This window comes from Marmota flaviventris, chromosome 14 (assembly GCF_047511675.1).
Source record: "Marmota flaviventris isolate mMarFla1 chromosome 14, mMarFla1.hap1, whole genome shotgun sequence".
Taxonomy (NCBI): Eukaryota; Metazoa; Chordata; class Mammalia; order Rodentia; family Sciuridae; genus Marmota; species Marmota flaviventris.
Genome location: NC_092511.1, coordinates 75,868,601 through 75,888,412, shown reverse-complemented (window position 1 = coordinate 75,888,412; position 19,812 = coordinate 75,868,601). Strand labels below are relative to the sequence as shown.

The following is a 19,812-nucleotide window of genomic DNA, read 5'->3' as shown; positions in this document are numbered from 1 at the left end:
AAGTCCTGCGCGCACTTCAAGGGTGATGTGTGAATCCACTCTTACATCCATGGGAAGTTAGATGGGAGATGAGAGAACCTGTGACTGCCCAGTCTCCAGGCTACCATGGACCTGGTGACTTGCAGCCCAGAGTGAGTTGGCTGGGGTTGGGTGGGGGGTAGAGGGGTGAGTGTGTGTCTCTGTGTGTGTGTGTGTGTGTGTGTGTGTGAGAGAGAGAGAGAGAGAGAGAGAGAGGAGAGTCAAGGCCAGAGAGGGATTGAGTGGGAGATGGAGACAGGGATGCCTCCTCACAGGCCAAGAGAGGCACAAGAGAGAAGGAGAGATGGATGAACAGGGACCCACAGAGACATCTGCTGCTCCGATGAGAGTGAAAGGGAGAGACAGGCAGAGAGAGAGATTGACTCAGGGGGACCCTCACGGAGGAAGGCGGTGGGGAAGGAGGTAGAGACACAGGAGGGACCTTGCGGAGGTGGTGCAAAGAGAAAGGACCCAGGCAGAGACGCTCGATGGACTCTCCCACTCCCAGGATCTGGGTGTCAAGGTTCTGCTTGTGTGGCAGGAACGGGTGAGGGAGCGGGCCCCGCGGGTGGGCCCCGTGTTCTGGGGAAGGCGGGTGTCGCCCCCCCACACACCCCATCCTCCAGGCCGAGGGGTGGGGGGGTCGGTCTGGGTGCACATGGAGGGTCGTGGCCTGGACCTGGCTCGGCTCAGCGGGGTCTCATGGAGTGAGTGTCCTAGCGTCCCTGGGGAGAGCCAGGCCTGTGGGCCTTGTTGCAGGCGCTGGGCGCTGGTCGTCGGGAGGCCAGCCGCAGGCCTGAAGGGACAGCGACCGGCAGCCCAGGGCTGCGCCTGCGCCCTGGCCCGAGGGCCCGGGGGTCACGGCCTGTCTCTCGGGGCCACGCAAGTTAAAAGTGTGTGTGGGAAGGGGGCGCAAAAGCCTACAGCACCCGGTATTCCCAGGCGGTCTCCCATCCAAGTACTAACCAGGCCCGACCCTGCTTAGCTTCCGAGATCAGACGAGATCGGGCGCGTTCAGGGTGGTATGGCCGTAGACGGGGAGGGCCGCCCGGGGGCGCCTCAAGAGCCTGCTCCGGGTTCCACCCTTCAGTCCAGGGGACGGGAGGGGGGTGGAGGGGGGAAATCGGAGGGGGTGGTCGCAGGGGGCCTCCCTCGCCCGCCCCACAACAGCGCAGCCCAGCCCAACTCAACTCAAGGCTGGGGGCTCTCACGCTCCGCTCCGACCTGACTCCACCGGGCAGCGGCCCAGGGGTCCTGGGAGACTGGGACTGGCTGAGTCCCGCCTCCAACACCGCCCCTCTCCACCTGGCTCCACCTACCGCGAGCCCCACCAAGCGCCCGCAGGGATCGCACCGCCCCGCCCCGGCCTGGCGTGGCCTGGCGTGGCCTGGCCTCCTCCGCCGCTCCTCGCCAAGGCCCAGGCCTCCCGCGACCCCAACCCCCCCACGGACCCCCGGCCCCCCACCGCCACGCCCACCCCGCCTTTCGCCAGGCGGAGAAGCCCAGAAGCCCTGGCCGTTTCAGTGTCCCGCGCGCGCGAACCTAGCCTAGCCTAGCCCGGAGCCCAGAGAGCCAGGGGCGGAGAGGCAGGCGGGCACCCCCCTCGGACACCCCAGGGACCCTGACACAGGCCCAGCGCCCCAGGCGGAAATGCAGTCCGACTGGGCAATGGCCAGCCGCCGGCCACACACGTCCCCTGAGCGTGCCTGGCGAGTGGAGCCACGCACAGGGAGGGCAGGAGGGAGGAACACACTCAGGGACTCAGGGAAAACCGGGCAGAGGGTGGCCGGGGGCAGCGGCCCGCTGGCTCCCAGTCAGTCAGTCGCCCGGCCAGGCTCAGAAGTGCGCCGCTGGGGTCGTGCCTCGCCCTGAGTTTCGGGCCCACTCTGCAAAGCCACCGCAGTCACCCCCTTCGGACCCAATGCCAAGGTCGGAGGGCTCTGCGCCTTGTTGGTACCAGTCAACGACCAGCACGTGCACAGCACCGCCCTGAGGAAGGGCATAGACCCCTCTGTCCAGTGTCCAGGAAAGGACCGCCTGTGGAAGAAGCACCCTGATTCAAACCCCTGTGGGAGCTTAGTCGGCGGCCTCACCAGACGGAAAGCCCCCTCCCCTGCAAGCATTGCAGGGGGGAGAGGGGGGAGGGAGGGGAGCGGTGGTTGCGTTGCGGGGACACGCGCCCACCGGGTCGTCAGGCCCTGCGTCTTGTCCTGTCCTCTGCAGGTGGACCGGTGACCGCGACCAAGGGGCCTCTGCTTCCCTGTCCCCACCGGCCAGGCTTCAACTCCTCTTGGCACCTGGTCCTCCATGGCAACCCCCTGGCCCCGAACCGCTTGCCTGCTCTGAAGGCTGCTTCCTCCTCTTTCAGGAGCGCCTGCCCTCTTTTGCCATCTGCTCTCTTGCTTGGCTCTCAGCGCAGACTCCTAAGACCCTGTGGCCTCCTCGGCCCTCTCTCAGCCTCTGCTGAGCACACACCCTGAAGTCCTGCGCGCACTTCAAGGGTGATGTGTGAATCCACTCTTACATCCATGGGAAGTTAGATGGGAGATGAGAGAACCTGTGACTGCCCAGTCTCCAGGCTACCATGGACCTGGTGACTTGCAGCCCAGAGTGAGTTGGCTGGGGTTGGGTGGGGGGTAGAGGGGTGAGTGTGTGTCTCTGTGTGTGTGTGTGTGTGTGTGTGTGTGAGAGAGAGAGAGAGAGAGAGAGAGAGAGGAGAGTCAAGGCCAGAGAGGGATTGAGTGGGAGATGGAGACAGGGATGCCTCCTCACAGGCCAAGAGAGGCACAAGAGAGAAGGAGAGATGGATGAACAGGGACCCACAGAGACATCTGCTGCTCCGATGAGAGTGAAAGGGAGAGACAGGCAGAGAGAGAGATTGACTCAGGGGGACCCTCACGGAGGAAGGCGGTGGGGAAGGAGGTAGAGACACAGGAGGGACCTTGCGGAGGTGGTGCAAAGAGAGAAGGACCCAGGCAGAGACGCTCGATGGACTCTCCCACTCCCAGGATCTGGGTGTCAAGGTTCTGCTTGTGTGGCAGGAACGGGTGAGGGAGCGGGCCCCGCGGGTGGGCCCCGTGTTCTGGGGAAGGCGGGTGTCGCCCCCCCACACACCCCATCCTCCAGGCCGAGGGGTGGGGGGGTCGGTCTGGGTGCACATGGAGGGTCGTGGCCTGGACCTGGCTCGGCTCAGCGGGGTCTCATGGAGTGAGTGTCCTAGCGTCCCTGGGGAGAGCCAGGCCTGTGGGCCTTGTTGCAGGCGCTGGGCGCTGGTCGTCGGGAGGCCAGCCGCAGGCCTGAAGGGACAGCGACCGGCAGCCCAGGGCTGCGCCTGCGCCCTGGCCCGAGGGCCCGGGGGTCACGGCCTGTCTCTCGGGGCCACGCAAGTTAAAAGTGTGTGTGGGAAGGGGGCGCAAAAGCCTACAGCACCCGGTATTCCCAGGCGGTCTCCCATCCAAGTACTAACCAGGCCCGACCCTGCTTAGCTTCCGAGATCAGACGAGATCGGGCGCGTTCAGGGTGGTATGGCCGTAGACGGGGAGGGCCGCCCGGGGGCGCCTCAAGAGCCTGCTCCGGGTTCCACCCTTCAGTCCAGGGGACGGGAGGGGGGTGGAGGGGGGAAATCGGAGGGGGTGGTCGCAGGGGGCCTCCCTCGCCCGCCCCACAACAGCGCAGCCCAGCCCAACTCAACTCAAGGCTGGGGGCTCTCACGCTCCGCTCCGACCTGACTCCACCGGGCAGCGGCCCAGGGGTCCTGGGAGACTGGGACTGGCTGAGTCCCGCCTCCAACACCGCCCCTCTCCACCTGGCTCCACCTACCGCGAGCCCCACCAAGCGCCCGCAGGGATCGCACCGCCCCGCCCCGGCCTGGCGTGGCCTGGCCTCCTCCGCCGCTCCTCGCCAAGGCCCAGGCCTCCCGCGACCCCAACCCCCCCACGGACCCCCGGCCCCCCACCGCCACGCCCACCCCGCCTTTCGCCAGGCGGAGAAGCCCAGAAGCCCTGGCCGTTTCAGTGTCCCGCGCGCGCGAACCTAGCCTAGCCTAGCCCGGAGCCCAGAGAGCCAGGGGCGGAGAGGCAGGCGGGCACCCCCCTCGGACACCCCAGGGACCCTGACACAGGCCCAGCGCCCCAGGCGGAAATGCAGTCCGACTGGGCAATGGCCAGCCGCCGGCCACACACGTCCCCTGAGCGTGCCTGGCGAGTGGAGCCACGCACAGGGAGGGCAGGAGGGAGGAACACACTCAGGGACTCAGGGAAAACCGGGCAGAGGGTGGCCGGGGGCAGCGGCCCGCTGGCTCCCAGTCAGTCAGTCGCCCGGCCAGGCTCAGAAGTGCGCCGCTGGGGTCGTGCCTCGCCCTGAGTTTCGGGCCCACTCTGCAAAGCCACCGCAGTCACCCCCTTCGGACCCAATGCCAAGGTCGGAGGGCTCTGCGCCTTGTTGGTACCAGTCAACGACCAGCACGTGCACAGCACCGCCCTGAGGAAGGGCATAGACCCCTCTGTCCAGTGTCCAGGAAAGGACCGCCTGTGGAAGAAGCACCCTGATTCAAACCCCTGTGGGAGCTTAGTCGGCGGCCTCACCAGACGGAAAGCCCCCTCCCCTGCAAGCATTGCAGGGGGGAGAGGGGGGAGGGAGGGGAGCGGTGGTTGCGTTGCGGGGACACGCGCCCACCGGGTCGTCAGGCCCTGCGTCTTGTCCTGTCCTCTGCAGGTGGACCGGTGACCGCGACCAAGGGGCCTCTGCTTCCCTGTCCCCACCGGCCAGGCTTCAACTCCTCTTGGCACCTGGTCCTCCATGGCAACCCCCTGGCCCCGAACCGCTTGCCTGCTCTGAAGGCTGCTTCCTCCTCTTTCAGGAGCGCCTGCCCTCTTTTGCCATCTGCTCTCTTGCTTGGCTCTCAGCGCAGACTCCTAAGACCCTGTGGCCTCCTCGGCCCTCTCTCAGCCTCTGCTGAGCACACACCCTGAAGTCCTGCGCGCACTTCAAGGGTGATGTGTGAATCCACTCTTACATCCATGGGAAGTTAGATGGGAGATGAGAGAACCTGTGACTGCCCAGTCTCCAGGCTACCATGGACCTGGTGACTTGCAGCCCAGAGTGAGTTGGCTGGGGTTGGGTGGGGGGTAGAGGGGTGAGTGTGTGTCTCTGTGTGTGTGTGTGTGTGTGTGTGTGTGTGTGAGAGAGAGAGAGAGAGAGAGAGAGAGAGAGAGAGAGAGAGGAGAGTCAAGGCCAGAGAGGGATTGAGTGGGAGATGGAGACAGGGATGCCTCCTCACAGGCCAAGAGAGGCACAAGAGAGAAGGAGAGATGGATGAACAGGGACCCACAGAGACATCTGCTGCTCCGATGAGAGTGAAAGGGAGAGACAGGCAGAGAGAGAGATTGACTCAGGGGGACCCTCACGGAGGAAGGCGGTGGGGAAGGAGGTAGAGACACAGGAGGGACCTTGCGGAGGTGGTGCAAAGAGAAAGGACCCAGGCAGAGACGCTCGATGGACTCTCCCACTCCCAGGATCTGGGTGTCAAGGTTCTGCTTGTGTGGCAGGAACGGGTGAGGGAGCGGGCCCCGCGGGTGGGCCCCGTGTTCTGGGGAAGGCGGGTGTCGCCCCCCCACACACCCCATCCTCCAGGCCGAGGGGTGGGGGGGTCGGTCTGGGTGCACATGGAGGGTCGTGGCCTGGACCTGGCTCGGCTCAGCGGGGTCTCATGGAGTGAGTGTCCTAGCGTCCCTGGGGAGAGCCAGGCCTGTGGGCCTTGTTGCAGGCGCTGGGCGCTGGTCGTCGGGAGGCCAGCCGCAGGCCTGAAGGGACAGCGACCGGCAGCCCAGGGCTGCGCCTGCGCCCTGGCCCGAGGGCCCGGGGGTCACGGCCTGTCTCTCGGGGCCACGCAAGTTAAAAGTGTGTGTGGGAAGGGGGCGCAAAAGCCTACAGCACCCGGTATTCCCAGGCGGTCTCCCATCCAAGTACTAACCAGGCCCGACCCTGCTTAGCTTCCGAGATCAGACGAGATCGGGCGCGTTCAGGGTGGTATGGCCGTAGACGGGGAGGGCCGCCCGGGGGCGCCTCAAGAGCCTGCTCCGGGTTCCACCCTTCAGTCCAGGGGACGGGAGGGGGGTGGAGGGGGGAAATCGGAGGGGGTGGTCGCAGGGGGCCTCCCTCGCCCGCCCCACAACAGCGCAGCCCAGCCCAACTCAACTCAAGGCTGGGGGCTCTCACGCTCCGCTCCGACCTGACTCCACCGGGCAGCGGCCCAGGGGTCCTGGGAGACTGGGACTGGCTGAGTCCCGCCTCCAACACCGCCCCTCTCCACCTGGCTCCACCTACCGCGAGCCCCACCAAGCGCCCGCAGGGATCGCACCGCCCCGCCCCGGCCTGGCGTGGCCTGGCGTGGCCTGGCCTCCTCCGCCGCTCCTCGCCAAGGCCCAGGCCTCCCGCGACCCCAACCCCCCCACGGACCCCCGGCCCCCCACCGCCACGCCCACCCCGCCTTTCGCCAGGCGGAGAAGCCCAGAAGCCCTGGCCGTTTCAGTGTCCCGCGCGCGCGAACCTAGCCTAGCCTAGCCCGGAGCCCAGAGAGCCAGGGGCGGAGAGGCAGGCGGGCACCCCCCTCGGACACCCCAGGGACCCTGACACAGGCCCAGCGCCCCAGGCGGAAATGCAGTCCGACTGGGCAATGGCCAGCCGCCGGCCACACACGTCCCCTGAGCGTGCCTGGCGAGTGGAGCCACGCACAGGGAGGGCAGGAGGGAGGAACACACTCAGGGACTCAGGGAAAACCGGGCAGAGGGTGGCCGGGGGCAGCGGCCCGCTGGCTCCCAGTCAGTCAGTCGCCCGGCCAGGCTCAGAAGTGCGCCGCTGGGGTCGTGCCTCGCCCTGAGTTTCGGGCCCACTCTGCAAAGCCACCGCAGTCACCCCCTTCGGACCCAATGCCAAGGTCGGAGGGCTCTGCGCCTTGTTGGTACCAGTCAACGACCAGCACGTGCACAGCACCGCCCTGAGGAAGGGCATAGACCCCTCTGTCCAGTGTCCAGGAAAGGACCGCCTGTGGAAGAAGCACCCTGATTCAAACCCCTGTGGGAGCTTAGTCGGCGGCCTCACCAGACGGAAAGCCCCCTCCCCTGCAAGCATTGCAGGGGGGAGAGGGGGGAGGGAGGGGAGCGGTGGTTGCGTTGCGGGGACACGCGCCCACCGGGTCGTCAGGCCCTGCGTCTTGTCCTGTCCTCTGCAGGTGGACCGGTGACCGCGACCAAGGGGCCTCTGCTTCCCTGTCCCCACCGGCCAGGCTTCAACTCCTCTTGGCACCTGGTCCTCCATGGCAACCCCCTGGCCCCGAACCGCTTGCCTGCTCTGAAGGCTGCTTCCTCCTCTTTCAGGAGCGCCTGCCCTCTTTTGCCATCTGCTCTCTTGCTTGGCTCTCAGCGCAGACTCCTAAGACCCTGTGGCCTCCTCGGCCCTCTCTCAGCCTCTGCTGAGCACACACCCTGAAGTCCTGCGCGCACTTCAAGGGTGATGTGTGAATCCACTCTTACATCCATGGGAAGTTAGATGGGAGATGAGAGAACCTGTGACTGCCCAGTCTCCAGGCTACCATGGACCTGGTGACTTGCAGCCCAGAGTGAGTTGGCTGGGGTTGGGTGGGGGGTAGAGGGGTGAGTGTGTGTCTCTGTTTGTGTGTGTGTGTCTGTGTGTGTGAGAGAGAGAGAGAGAGAGAGAGAGAGAGAGAGAGAGAGAGAGGAGAGTCAAGGCCAGAGAGGGATTGAGTGGGAGATGGAGACAGGGATGCCTCCTCACAGGCCAAGAGAGGCACAAGAGAGAAGGAGAGATGGATGAACAGGGACCCACAGAGACATCTGCTGCTCCGATGAGAGTGAAAGGGAGAGACAGGCAGAGAGAGAGATTGACTCAGGGGGACCCTCACGGAGGAAGGCGGTGGGGAAGGAGGTAGAGACACAGGAGGGACCTTGCGGAGGTGGTGCAAAGAGAAAGGACCCAGGCAGAGACGCTCGATGGACTCTCCCACTCCCAGGATCTGGGTGTCAAGGTTCTGCTTGTGTGGCAGGAACGGGTGAGGGAGCGGGCCCCGCGGGTGGGCCCCGTGTTCTGGGGAAGGCGGGTGTCGCCCCCCCACACACCCCATCCTCCAGGCCGAGGGGTGGGGGGGTCGGTCTGGGTGCACATGGAGGGTCGTGGCCTGGACCTGGCTCGGCTCAGCGGGGTCTCATGGAGTGAGTGTCCTAGCGTCCCTGGGGAGAGCCAGGCCTGTGGGCCTTGTTGCAGGCGCTGGGCGCTGGTCGTCGGGAGGCCAGCCGCAGGCCTGAAGGGACAGCGACCGGCAGCCCAGGGCTGCGCCTGCGCCCTGGCCCGAGGGCCCGGGGGTCACGGCCTGTCTCTCGGGGCCACGCAAGTTAAAAGTGTGTGTGGGAAGGGGGCGCAAAAGCCTACAGCACCCGGTATTCCCAGGCGGTCTCCCATCCAAGTACTAACCAGGCCCGACCCTGCTTAGCTTCCGAGATCAGACGAGATCGGGCGCGTTCAGGGTGGTATGGCCGTAGACGGGGAGGGCCGCCCGGGGGCGCCTCAAGAGCCTGCTCCGGGTTCCACCCTTCAGTCCAGGGGACGGGAGGGGGGTGGAGGGGGGAAATCGGAGGGGGTGGTCGCAGGGGGCCTCCCTCGCCCGCCCCACAACAGCGCAGCCCAGCCCAACTCAACTCAAGGCTGGGGGCTCTCACGCTCCGCTCCGACCTGACTCCACCGGGCAGCGGCCCAGGGGTCCTGGGAGACTGGGACTGGCTGAGTCCCGCCTCCAACACCGCCCCTCTCCACCTGGCTCCACCTACCGCGAGCCCCACCAAGCGCCCGCAGGGATCGCACCGCCCCGCCCCGGCCTGGCGTGGCCTGGCGTGGCCTGGCCTCCTCCGCCGCTCCTCGCCAAGGCCCAGGCCTCCCGCGACCCCAACCCCCCCACGGACCCCCGGCCCCCCACCGCCACGCCCACCCCGCCTTTCGCCAGGCGGAGAAGCCCAGAAGCCCTGGCCGTTTCAGTGTCCCGCGCGCGCGAACCTAGCCTAGCCTAGCCCGGAGCCCAGAGAGCCAGGGGCGGAGAGGCAGGCGGGCACCCCCCTCGGACACCCCAGGGACCCTGACACAGGCCCAGCGCCCCAGGCGGAAATGCAGTCCGACTGGGCAATGGCCAGCCGCCGGCCACACACGTCCCCTGAGCGTGCCTGGCGAGTGGAGCCACGCACAGGGAGGGCAGGAGGGAGGAACACACTCAGGGACTCAGGGAAAACCGGGCAGAGGGTGGCCGGGGGCAGCGGCCCGCTGGCTCCCAGTCAGTCAGTCGCCCGGCCAGGCTCAGAAGTGCGCCGCTGGGGTCGTGCCTCGCCCTGAGTTTCGGGCCCACTCTGCAAAGCCACCGCAGTCACCCCCTTCGGACCCAATGCCAAGGTCGGAGGGCTCTGCGCCTTGTTGGTACCAGTCAACGACCAGCACGTGCACAGCACCGCCCTGAGGAAGGGCATAGACCCCTCTGTCCAGTGTCCAGGAAAGGACCGCCTGTGGAAGAAGCACCCTGATTCAAACCCCTGTGGGAGCTTAGTCGGCGGCCTCACCAGACGGAAAGCCCCCTCCCCTGCAAGCATTGCAGGGGGGAGAGGGGGGAGGGAGGGGAGCGGTGGTTGCGTTGCGGGGACACGCGCCCACCGGGTCGTCAGGCCCTGCGTCTTGTCCTGTCCTCTGCAGGTGGACCGGTGACCGCGACCAAGGGGCCTCTGCTTCCCTGTCCCCACCGGCCAGGCTTCAACTCCTCTTGGCACCTGGTCCTCCATGGCAACCCCCTGGCCCCGAACCGCTTGCCTGCTCTGAAGGCTGCTTCCTCCTCTTTCAGGAGCGCCTGCCCTCTTTTGCCATCTGCTCTCTTGCTTGGCTCTCAGCGCAGACTCCTAAGACCCTGTGGCCTCCTCGGCCCTCTCTCAGCCTCTGCTGAGCACACACCCTGAAGTCCTGCGCGCACTTCAAGGGTGATGTGTGAATCCACTCTTACATCCATGGGAAGTTAGATGGGAGATGAGAGAACCTGTGACTGCCCAGTCTCCAGGCTACCATGGACCTGGTGACTTGCAGCCCAGAGTGAGTTGGCTGGGGTTGGGTGGGGGGTAGAGGGGTGAGTGTGTGTCTCTGTGTGTGTGTGTGTGTGTGTGTGTGTGAGAGAGAGAGAGAGAGAGAGAGAGAGGAGAGTCAAGGCCAGAGAGGGATTGAGTGGGAGATGGAGACAGGGATGCCTCCTCACAGGCCAAGAGAGGCACAAGAGAGAAGGAGAGATGGATGAACAGGGACCCACAGAGACATCTGCTGCTCCGATGAGAGTGAAAGGGAGAGACAGGCAGAGAGAGAGATTGACTCAGGGGGACCCTCACGGAGGAAGGCGGTGGGGAAGGAGGTAGAGACACAGGAGGGACCTTGCGGAGGTGGTGCAAAGAGAAAGGACCCAGGCAGAGACGCTCGATGGACTCTCCCACTCCCAGGATCTGGGTGTCAAGGTTCTGCTTGTGTGGCAGGAACGGGTGAGGGAGCGGGCCCCGCGGGTGGGCCCCGTGTTCTGGGGAAGGCGGGTGTCGCCCCCCCACACACCCCATCCTCCAGGCCGAGGGGTGGGGGGGTCGGTCTGGGTGCACATGGAGGGTCGTGGCCTGGACCTGGCTCGGCTCAGCGGGGTCTCATGGAGTGAGTGTCCTAGCGTCCCTGGGGAGAGCCAGGCCTGTGGGCCTTGTTGCAGGCGCTGGGCGCTGGTCGTCGGGAGGCCAGCCGCAGGCCTGAAGGGACAGCGACCGGCAGCCCAGGGCTGCGCCTGCGCCCTGGCCCGAGGGCCCGGGGGTCACGGCCTGTCTCTCGGGGCCACGCAAGTTAAAAGTGTGTGTGGGAAGGGGGCGCAAAAGCCTACAGCACCCGGTATTCCCAGGCGGTCTCCCATCCAAGTACTAACCAGGCCCGACCCTGCTTAGCTTCCGAGATCAGACGAGATCGGGCGCGTTCAGGGTGGTATGGCCGTAGACGGGGAGGGCCGCCCGGGGGCGCCTCAAGAGCCTGCTCCGGGTTCCACCCTTCAGTCCAGGGGACGGGAGGGGGGTGGAGGGGGGAAATCGGAGGGGGTGGTCGCAGGGGGCCTCCCTCGCCCGCCCCACAACAGCGCAGCCCAGCCCAACTCAACTCAAGGCTGGGGGCTCTCACGCTCCGCTCCGACCTGACTCCACCGGGCAGCGGCCCAGGGGTCCTGGGAGACTGGGACTGGCTGAGTCCCGCCTCCAACACCGCCCCTCTCCACCTGGCTCCACCTACCGCGAGCCCCACCAAGCGCCCGCAGGGATCGCACCGCCCCGCCCCGGCCTGGCGTGGCCTGGCGTGGCCTGGCCTCCTCCGCCGCTCCTCGCCAAGGCCCAGGCCTCCCGCGACCCCAACCCCCCCACGGACCCCCGGCCCCCCACCGCCACGCCCACCCCGCCTTTCGCCAGGCGGAGAAGCCCAGAAGCCCTGGCCGTTTCAGTGTCCCGCGCGCGCGAACCTAGCCTAGCCTAGCCCGGAGCCCAGAGAGCCAGGGGCGGAGAGGCAGGCGGGCACCCCCCTCGGACACCCCAGGGACCCTGACACAGGCCCAGCGCCCCAGGCGGAAATGCAGTCCGACTGGGCAATGGCCAGCCGCCGGCCACACACGTCCCCTGAGCGTGCCTGGCGAGTGGAGCCACGCACAGGGAGGGCAGGAGGGAGGAACACACTCAGGGACTCAGGGAAAACCGGGCAGAGGGTGGCCGGGGGCAGCGGCCCGCTGGCTCCCAGTCAGTCAGTCGCCCGGCCAGGCTCAGAAGTGCGCCGCTGGGGTCGTGCCTCGCCCTGAGTTTCGGGCCCACTCTGCAAAGCCACCGCAGTCACCCCCTTCGGACCCAATGCCAAGGTCGGAGGGCTCTGCGCCTTGTTGGTACCAGTCAACGACCAGCACGTGCACAGCACCGCCCTGAGGAAGGGCATAGACCCCTCTGTCCAGTGTCCAGGAAAGGACCGCCTGTGGAAGAAGCACCCTGATTCAAACCCCTGTGGGAGCTTAGTCGGCGGCCTCACCAGACGGAAAGCCCCCTCCCCTGCAAGCATTGCAGGGGGGAGAGGGGGGAGGGAGGGGAGCGGTGGTTGCGTTGCGGGGACACGCGCCCACCGGGTCGTCAGGCCCTGCGTCTTGTCCTGTCCTCTGCAGGTGGACCGGTGACCGCGACCAAGGGGCCTCTGCTTCCCTGTCCCCACCGGCCAGGCTTCAACTCCTCTTGGCACCTGGTCCTCCATGGCAACCCCCTGGCCCCGAACCGCTTGCCTGCTCTGAAGGCTGCTTCCTCCTCTTTCAGGAGCGCCTGCCCTCTTTTGCCATCTGCTCTCTTGCTTGGCTCTCAGCGCAGACTCCTAAGACCCTGTGGCCTCCTCGGCCCTCTCTCAGCCTCTGCTGAGCACACACCCTGAAGTCCTGCGCGCACTTCAAGGGTGATGTGTGAATCCACTCTTACATCCATGGGAAGTTAGATGGGAGATGAGAGAACCTGTGACTGCCCAGTCTCCAGGCTACCATGGACCTGGTGACTTGCAGCCCAGAGTGAGTTGGCTGGGGTTGGGTGGGGGGTAGAGGGGTGAGTGTGTGTCTCTGTGTGTGTGTGTGTGTGTGTGTGTGTGAGAGAGAGAGAGAGAGAGAGAGAGAGAGGAGAGTCAAGGCCAGAGAGGGATTGAGTGGGAGATGGAGACAGGGATGCCTCCTCACAGGCCAAGAGAGGCACAAGAGAGAAGGAGAGATGGATGAACAGGGACCCACAGAGACATCTGCTGCTCCGATGAGAGTGAAAGGGAGAGACAGGCAGAGAGAGAGATTGACTCAGGGGGACCCTCACGGAGGAAGGCGGTGGGGAAGGAGGTAGAGACACAGGAGGGACCTTGCGGAGGTGGTGCAAAGAGAGAAGGACCCAGGCAGAGACGCTCGATGGACTCTCCCACTCCCAGGATCTGGGTGTCAAGGTTCTGCTTGTGTGGCAGGAACGGGTGAGGGAGCGGGCCCCGCGGGTGGGCCCCGTGTTCTGGGGAAGGCGGGTGTCGCCCCCCCACACACCCCATCCTCCAGGCCGAGGGGTGGGGGGGTCGGTCTGGGTGCACATGGAGGGTCGTGGCCTGGACCTGGCTCGGCTCAGCGGGGTCTCATGGAGTGAGTGTCCTAGCGTCCCTGGGGAGAGCCAGGCCTGTGGGCCTTGTTGCAGGCGCTGGGCGCTGGTCGTCGGGAGGCCAGCCGCAGGCCTGAAGGGACAGCGACCGGCAGCCCAGGGCTGCGCCTGCGCCCTGGCCCGAGGGCCCGGGGGTCACGGCCTGTCTCTCGGGGCCACGCAAGTTAAAAGTGTGTGTGGGAAGGGGGCGCAAAAGCCTACAGCACCCGGTATTCCCAGGCGGTCTCCCATCCAAGTACTAACCAGGCCCGACCCTGCTTAGCTTCCGAGATCAGACGAGATCGGGCGCGTTCAGGGTGGTATGGCCGTAGACGGGGAGGGCCGCCCGGGGGCGCCTCAAGAGCCTGCTCCGGGTTCCACCCTTCAGTCCAGGGGACGGGAGGGGGGTGGAGGGGGGAAATCGGAGGGGGTGGTCGCAGGGGGCCTCCCTCGCCCGCCCCACAACAGCGCAGCCCAGCCCAACTCAACTCAAGGCTGGGGGCTCTCACGCTCCGCTCCGACCTGACTCCACCGGGCAGCGGCCCAGGGGTCCTGGGAGACTGGGACTGGCTGAGTCCCGCCTCCAACACCGCCCCTCTCCACCTGGCTCCACCTACCGCGAGCCCCACCAAGCGCCCGCAGGGATCGCACCGCCCCGCCCCGGCCTGGCGTGGCCTGGCCTCCTCCGCCGCTCCTCGCCAAGGCCCAGGCCTCCCGCGACCCCAACCCCCCCACGGACCCCCGGCCCCCCACCGCCACGCCCACCCCGCCTTTCGCCAGGCGGAGAAGCCCAGAAGCCCTGGCCGTTTCAGTGTCCCGCGCGCGCGAACCTAGCCTAGCCTAGCCCGGAGCCCAGAGAGCCAGGGGCGGAGAGGCAGGCGGGCACCCCCCTCGGACACCCCAGGGACCCTGACACAGGCCCAGCGCCCCAGGCGGAAATGCAGTCCGACTGGGCAATGGCCAGCCGCCGGCCACACACGTCCCCTGAGCGTGCCTGGCGAGTGGAGCCACGCACAGGGAGGGCAGGAGGGAGGAACACACTCAGGGACTCAGGGAAAACCGGGCAGAGGGTGGCCGGGGGCAGCGGCCCGCTGGCTCCCAGTCAGTCAGTCGCCCGGCCAGGCTCAGAAGTGCGCCGCTGGGGTCGTGCCTCGCCCTGAGTTTCGGGCCCACTCTGCAAAGCCACCGCAGTCACCCCCTTCGGACCCAATGCCAAGGTCGGAGGGCTCTGCGCCTTGTTGGTACCAGTCAACGACCAGCACGTGCACAGCACCGCCCTGAGGAAGGGCATAGACCCCTCTGTCCAGTGTCCAGGAAAGGACCGCCTGTGGAAGAAGCACCCTGATTCAAACCCCTGTGGGAGCTTAGTCGGCGGCCTCACCAGACGGAAAGCCCCCTCCCCTGCAAGCATTGCAGGGGGGAGAGGGGGGAGGGAGGGGAGCGGTGGTTGCGTTGCGGGGACACGCGCCCACCGGGTCGTCAGGCCCTGCGTCTTGTCCTGTCCTCTGCAGGTGGACCGGTGACCGCGACCAAGGGGCCTCTGCTTCCCTGTCCCCACCGGCCAGGCTTCAACTCCTCTTGGCACCTGGTCCTCCATGGCAACCCCCTGGCCCCGAACCGCTTGCCTGCTCTGAAGGCTGCTTCCTCCTCTTTCAGGAGCGCCTGCCCTCTTTTGCCATCTGCTCTCTTGCTTGGCTCTCAGCGCAGACTCCTAAGACCCTGTGGCCTCCTCGGCCCTCTCTCAGCCTCTGCTGAGCACACACCCTGAAGTCCTGCGCGCACTTCAAGGGTGATGTGTGAATCCACTCTTACATCCATGGGAAGTTAGATGGGAGATGAGAGAACCTGTGACTGCCCAGTCTCCAGGCTACCATGGACCTGGTGACTTGCAGCCCAGAGTGAGTTGGCTGGGGTTGGGTGGGGGGTAGAGGGGTGAGTGTGTGTCTCTGTGTGTGTGTGTGTGTGTGTGTGTGTGTGTGAGAGAGAGAGAGAGAGAGAGAGAGAGAGAGAGAGAGAGAGAGAGGAGAGTCAAGGCCAGAGAGGGATTGAGTGGGAGATGGAGACAGGGATGCCTCCTCACAGGCCAAGAGAGGCACAAGAGAGAAGGAGAGATGGATGAACAGGGACCCACAGAGACATCTGCTGCTCCGATGAGAGTGAAAGGGAGAGACAGGCAGAGAGAGAGATTGACTCAGGGGGACCCTCACGGAGGAAGGCGGTGGGGAAGGAGGTAGAGACACAGGAGGGACCTTGCGGAGGTGGTGCAAAGAGAAAGGACCCAGGCAGAGACGCTCGATGGACTCTCCCACTCCCAGGATCTGGGTGTCAAGGTTCTGCTTGTGTGGCAGGAACGGGTGAGGGAGCGGGCCCCGCGGGTGGGCCCCGTGTTCTGGGGAAGGCGGGTGTCGCCCCCCCACACACCCCATCCTCCAGGCCGAGGGGTGGGGGGGTCGGTCTGGGTGCACATGGAGGGTCGTGGCCTGGACCTGGCTCGGCTCAGCGGGGTCTCATGGAGTGAGTGTCCTAGCGTCCCTGGGGAGAGCCAGGCCTGTGGGCCTTGTTGCAGGCGCTGGGCGCTGGTCGTCGGGAGGCCAGCCGCAGGCCTGAAGGGACAGCGACCGGCAGCCCAGGGCTGCGCCTGCGCCCTGGCCCGAGGGCCCGGGGGTCACGGCCTGTCTCTCGGGGCCACGCAAGTTAAAAGTGTGTGTGGGAAGGGGGCGCAAAAGCCTACAGCACCCGGTATTCCCAGGCGGTCTCCCATCCAAGTACTAACCAGGCCCGACCCTGCTTAGCTTCCGAGATCAGACGAGATCGGGCGCGTTCAGGGTGGTATGGCCGTAGACGGGGAGGGCCGCCCGGGGGCGCCTCAAGAGCCTGCTCCGGGTTCCACCCTTCAGTCCAGGGGACGGGAGGGGGGTGGAGGGGGGAAATCGGAGGGGGTGGTCGCAGGGGGCCTCCCTCGCCCGCCCCACAACAGCGCAGCCCAGCCCAACTCAACTCAAGGCTGGGGGCTCTCACGCTCCGCTCCGACCTGACTCCACCGGGCAGCGGCCCAGGGGTCCTGGGAGACTGGGACTGGCTGAGTCCCGCCTCCAACACCGCCCCTCTCCACCTGGCTCCACCTACCGCGAGCCCCACCAAGCGCCCGCAGGGATCGCACCGCCCCGCCCCGGCCTGGCGTGGCCTGGCGTGGCCTGGCCTCCTCCGCCGCTCCTCGCCAAGGCCCAGGCCTCCCGCGACCCCAACCCCCCCACGGACCCCCGGCCCCCCACCGCCACGCCCACCCCGCCTTTCGCCAGGCGGAGAAGCCCAGAAGCCCTGGCCGTTTCAGTGTCCCGCGCGCGCGAACCTAGCCTAGCCTAGCCCGGAGCCCAGAGAGCCAGGGGCGGAGAGGCAGGCGGGCACCCCCCTCGGACACCCCAGGGACCCTGACACAGGCCCAGGGCCCCAGGCGGAAATGCAGTCCGACAGGGCAATGGCCAGCCGCCGGCCACACACGTCCCCTGAGCGTGCCTGGCGAGTGGAGCCACGCACAGGGAGGGCAGGAGGGAGGAACACACTCAGGGACTCAGGGAAAACCGGGCAGAGGGTGGCCGGGGGCAGCGGCCCGCTGGCTCCCAGTCAGTCAGTCGCCCGGCCAGGCTCAGAAGTGCGCCGCTGGGGTCGTGCCTCGCCCTGAGTTTCGGGCCCACTCTGCAAAGCCACCGCAGTCACCCCCTTCGGACCCAATGCCAAGGTCGGAGGGCTCTGCGCCTTGTTGGTACCAGTCAACGACCAGCACGTGCACAGCACCGCCCTGAGGAAGGGCATAGACCCCTCTGTCCAGTGTCCAGGAAAGGACCGCCTGTGGAAGAAGCACCCTGATTCAAACCCCTGTGGGAGCTTAGTCGGCGGCCTCACCAGACGGAAAGCCCCCTCCCCTGCAAGCATTGCAGGGGGGAGAGGGGGGAGGGAGGGGAGCGGTGGTTGCGTTGCGGGGACACGCGCCCACCGGGTCGTCAGGCCCTGCGTCTTGTCCTGTCCTCTGCAGGTGGACCGGTGACCGCGACCAAGGGGCCTCTGCTTCCCTGTCCCCACCGGCCAGGCTTCAACTCCTCTTGGCACCTGGTCCTCCATGGCAACCCCCTGGCCCCGAACCGCTTGCCTGCTCTGAAGGCTGCTTCCTCCTCTTTCAGGAGCGCCTGCCCTCTTTTGCCATCTGCTCTCTTGCTTGGCTCTCAGCGCAGACTCCTAAGACCCTGTGGCCTCCTCGGCCCTCTCTCAGCCTCTGCTGAGCACACACCCTGAAGTCCTGCGCGCACTTCAAGGGTGATGTGTGAATCCACTCTTACATCCATGGGAAGTTAGATGGGAGATGAGAGAACCTGTGACTGCCCAGTCTCCAGGCTACCATGGACCTGGTGACTTGCAGCCCAGAGTGAGTTGGCTGGGGTTGGGTGGGGGGTAGAGGGGTGAGTGTGTGTCTCTGTGTGTGTGTGTGTGTGTGTGTGTGTGTGAGAGAGAGAGAGAGAGAGAGAGAGAGAGAGAGAGAGAGGAGAGTCAAGGCCAGAGAGGGATTGAGTGGGAGATGGAGACAGGGATGCCTCCTCACAGGCCAAGAGAGGCACAAGAGAGAAGGAGAGATGGATGAACAGGGACCCACAGAGACATCTGCTGCTCCGATGAGAGTGAAAGGGAGAGACAGGCAGAGAGAGAGATTGACTCAGGGGGACCCTCACGGAGGAAGGCGGTGGGGAAGGAGGTAGAGACACAGGAGGGACCTTGCGGAGGTGGTGCAAAGAGAAAGGACCCAGGCAGAGACGCTCGATGGACTCTCCCACTCCCAGGATCTGGGTGTCAAGGTTCTGCTTGTGTGGCAGGAACGGGTGAGGGAGCGGGCCCCGCGGGTGGGCCCCGTGTTCTGGGGAAGGCGGGTGTCGCCCCCCCACACACCCCATCCTCCAGGCCGAGGGGTGGGGGGGTCGGTCTGGGTGCACATGGAGGGTCGTGGCCTGGACCTGGCTCGGCTCAGCGGGGTCTCATGGAGTGAGTGTCCTAGCGTCCCTGGGGAGAGCCAGGCCTGTGGGCCTTGTTGCAGGCGCTGGGCGCTGGTCGTCGGGAGGCCAGCCGCAGGCCTGAAGGGACAGCGACCGGCAGCCCAGGGCTGCGCCTGCGCCCTGGCCCGAGGGCCCGGGGGTCACGGCCTGTCTCTCGGGGCCACGCAAGTTAAAAGTGTGTGTGGGAAGGGGGCGCAAAAGCCTACAGCACCCGGTATTCCCAAGCGGTCTCCCATCCAAGTACTAACCAGGCCCGACCCTGCTTAGCTTCCGAGATCAGACGAGATCGGGCGCGTTCAGGGTGGTATGGCCATAGACGGGGAGGGCCGCCCGGGGGCGCCTCAAGAGCCTGCTCCGGGTTCCACCCTTCAGTCCAGGGGACGGGAGGGGGGTGGAGGGGGGAAATCGGAGGGGGTGGTCGCAGGGGGCCTCCCTCGCCCGCCCCACAACAGCGCAGCCCAGCCCAACTCAACTCAAGGCTGGGGGCTCTCACGCTCCGCTCCGACCTGACTCCACCGGGCAGCGGCCCAGGGGTCCTGGGAGACTGGGACTGGCTGAGTCCCGCCTCCAACACCGCCCCTCTCCACCTGGCTCCACCTACCGCGAGCCCCACCAAGCGCCCGCAGGGATCGCACCGCCCCGCCCCGGCCTGGCGTGGCCTGGCGTGGCCTGGCCTCCTCCGCCGCTCCTCGCCAAGGCCCAGGCCTCCCGCGACCCCAACCCCCCCACGGACCCCCGGCCCCCCACCGCCACGCCCACCCCGCCTTTCGCCAGGCGGAGAAGCCCAGAAGCCCTGGCCGTTTCAGTGTCCCGCGCGCGCGAACCTAGCCTAGCCTAGCCCGGAGCCCAGAGAGCCAGGGGCGGAGAGGCAGGCGGGCACCCCCCTCGGACACCCCAGGGACCCTGACACAGGCCCAGCGCCCCAGGCGGAAATGCAGTCCGACAGGGCAATGGCCAGCCGCCGGCCACACACGTCCCCTGAGCGTGCCTGGCGAGTGGAGCCACGCACAGGGAGGGCAGGAGGGAGGAACACACTCAGGGACTCAGGGAAAACCGGGCAGAGGGTGGCCGGGGGCAGCGGCCCGCTGGCTCCCAGTCAGTCAGTCGCCCGGCCAGGCTCAGAAGTGCGCCGCTGGGGTCGTGCCTCGCCCTGAGTTTCGGGCCCACTCTGCAAAGCCACCGCAGTCACCCCCTTCGGACCCAATGCCAAGGTCGGAGGGCTCTGCGCCTTGTTGGTACCAGTCAACGACCAGCACGTGCACAGCACCGCCCTGAGGAAGGGCATAGACCCCTCTGTCCAGTGTCCAGGAAAGGACCGCCTGTGGAAGAAGCACCCTGATTCAAACCCCTGTGGGAGCTTAGTCGGCGGCCTCACCAGACGGAAAGCCCCCTCCCCTGCAAGCATTGCAGGGGGGAGAGGGGGGAGGGAGGGGAGCGGTGGTTGCGTTGCGGGGACACGCGCCCACCGGGTCGTCAGGCCCTGCGTCTTGTCCTGTCCTCTGCAGGTGGACCGGTGACCGCGACCAAGGGGCCTCTGCTTC

The 19,812-nt window shown here is 66.8% G+C and overlaps 8 non-coding genes across 8 annotated transcripts; all 8 read right to left on the bottom strand.

Moving 5' to 3' along the window:
• Nucleotides 1–935: 935 nt before the first annotated feature.
• On the bottom strand, nt 936–1,054 carry LOC139701895 (5S ribosomal RNA). Its single transcript, XR_011704494.1, has one exon. It is a non-coding gene; the product is annotated as a 5S ribosomal RNA (ribosomal RNA).
• Nucleotides 1,055–3,435: 2,381 nt separating this feature from the next.
• LOC139701894 (5S ribosomal RNA) lies at nt 3,436–3,554 on the bottom strand. Its single transcript, XR_011704493.1, has one exon. It is a non-coding gene; the product is annotated as a 5S ribosomal RNA (ribosomal RNA).
• Nucleotides 3,555–5,940: 2,386 nt separating this feature from the next.
• On the bottom strand, nt 5,941–6,059 carry LOC139701892 (5S ribosomal RNA). Its single transcript, XR_011704491.1, has one exon. It is a non-coding gene; the product is annotated as a 5S ribosomal RNA (ribosomal RNA).
• Nucleotides 6,060–8,453: 2,394 nt separating this feature from the next.
• Nucleotides 8,454–8,572, bottom strand: LOC139701891 (5S ribosomal RNA). The gene has a single exon (XR_011704490.1). It is a non-coding gene; the product is annotated as a 5S ribosomal RNA (ribosomal RNA).
• A 2,378-nt stretch (nt 8,573–10,950) lies between these two features.
• On the bottom strand, nt 10,951–11,069 carry LOC139701890 (5S ribosomal RNA). The gene has a single exon (XR_011704489.1). It is a non-coding gene; the product is annotated as a 5S ribosomal RNA (ribosomal RNA).
• A 2,381-nt stretch (nt 11,070–13,450) lies between these two features.
• LOC139701889 (5S ribosomal RNA) lies at nt 13,451–13,569 on the bottom strand. Its single transcript, XR_011704488.1, has one exon. It is a non-coding gene; the product is annotated as a 5S ribosomal RNA (ribosomal RNA).
• Nucleotides 13,570–15,959: 2,390 nt separating this feature from the next.
• Nucleotides 15,960–16,078, bottom strand: LOC139701888 (5S ribosomal RNA). The gene has a single exon (XR_011704487.1). It is a non-coding gene; the product is annotated as a 5S ribosomal RNA (ribosomal RNA).
• Nucleotides 16,079–18,470: 2,392 nt separating this feature from the next.
• On the bottom strand, nt 18,471–18,589 carry LOC139701964 (5S ribosomal RNA). Its single transcript, XR_011704563.1, has one exon. It is a non-coding gene; the product is annotated as a 5S ribosomal RNA (ribosomal RNA).
• Nucleotides 18,590–19,812: the final 1,223 nt, after the last annotated feature.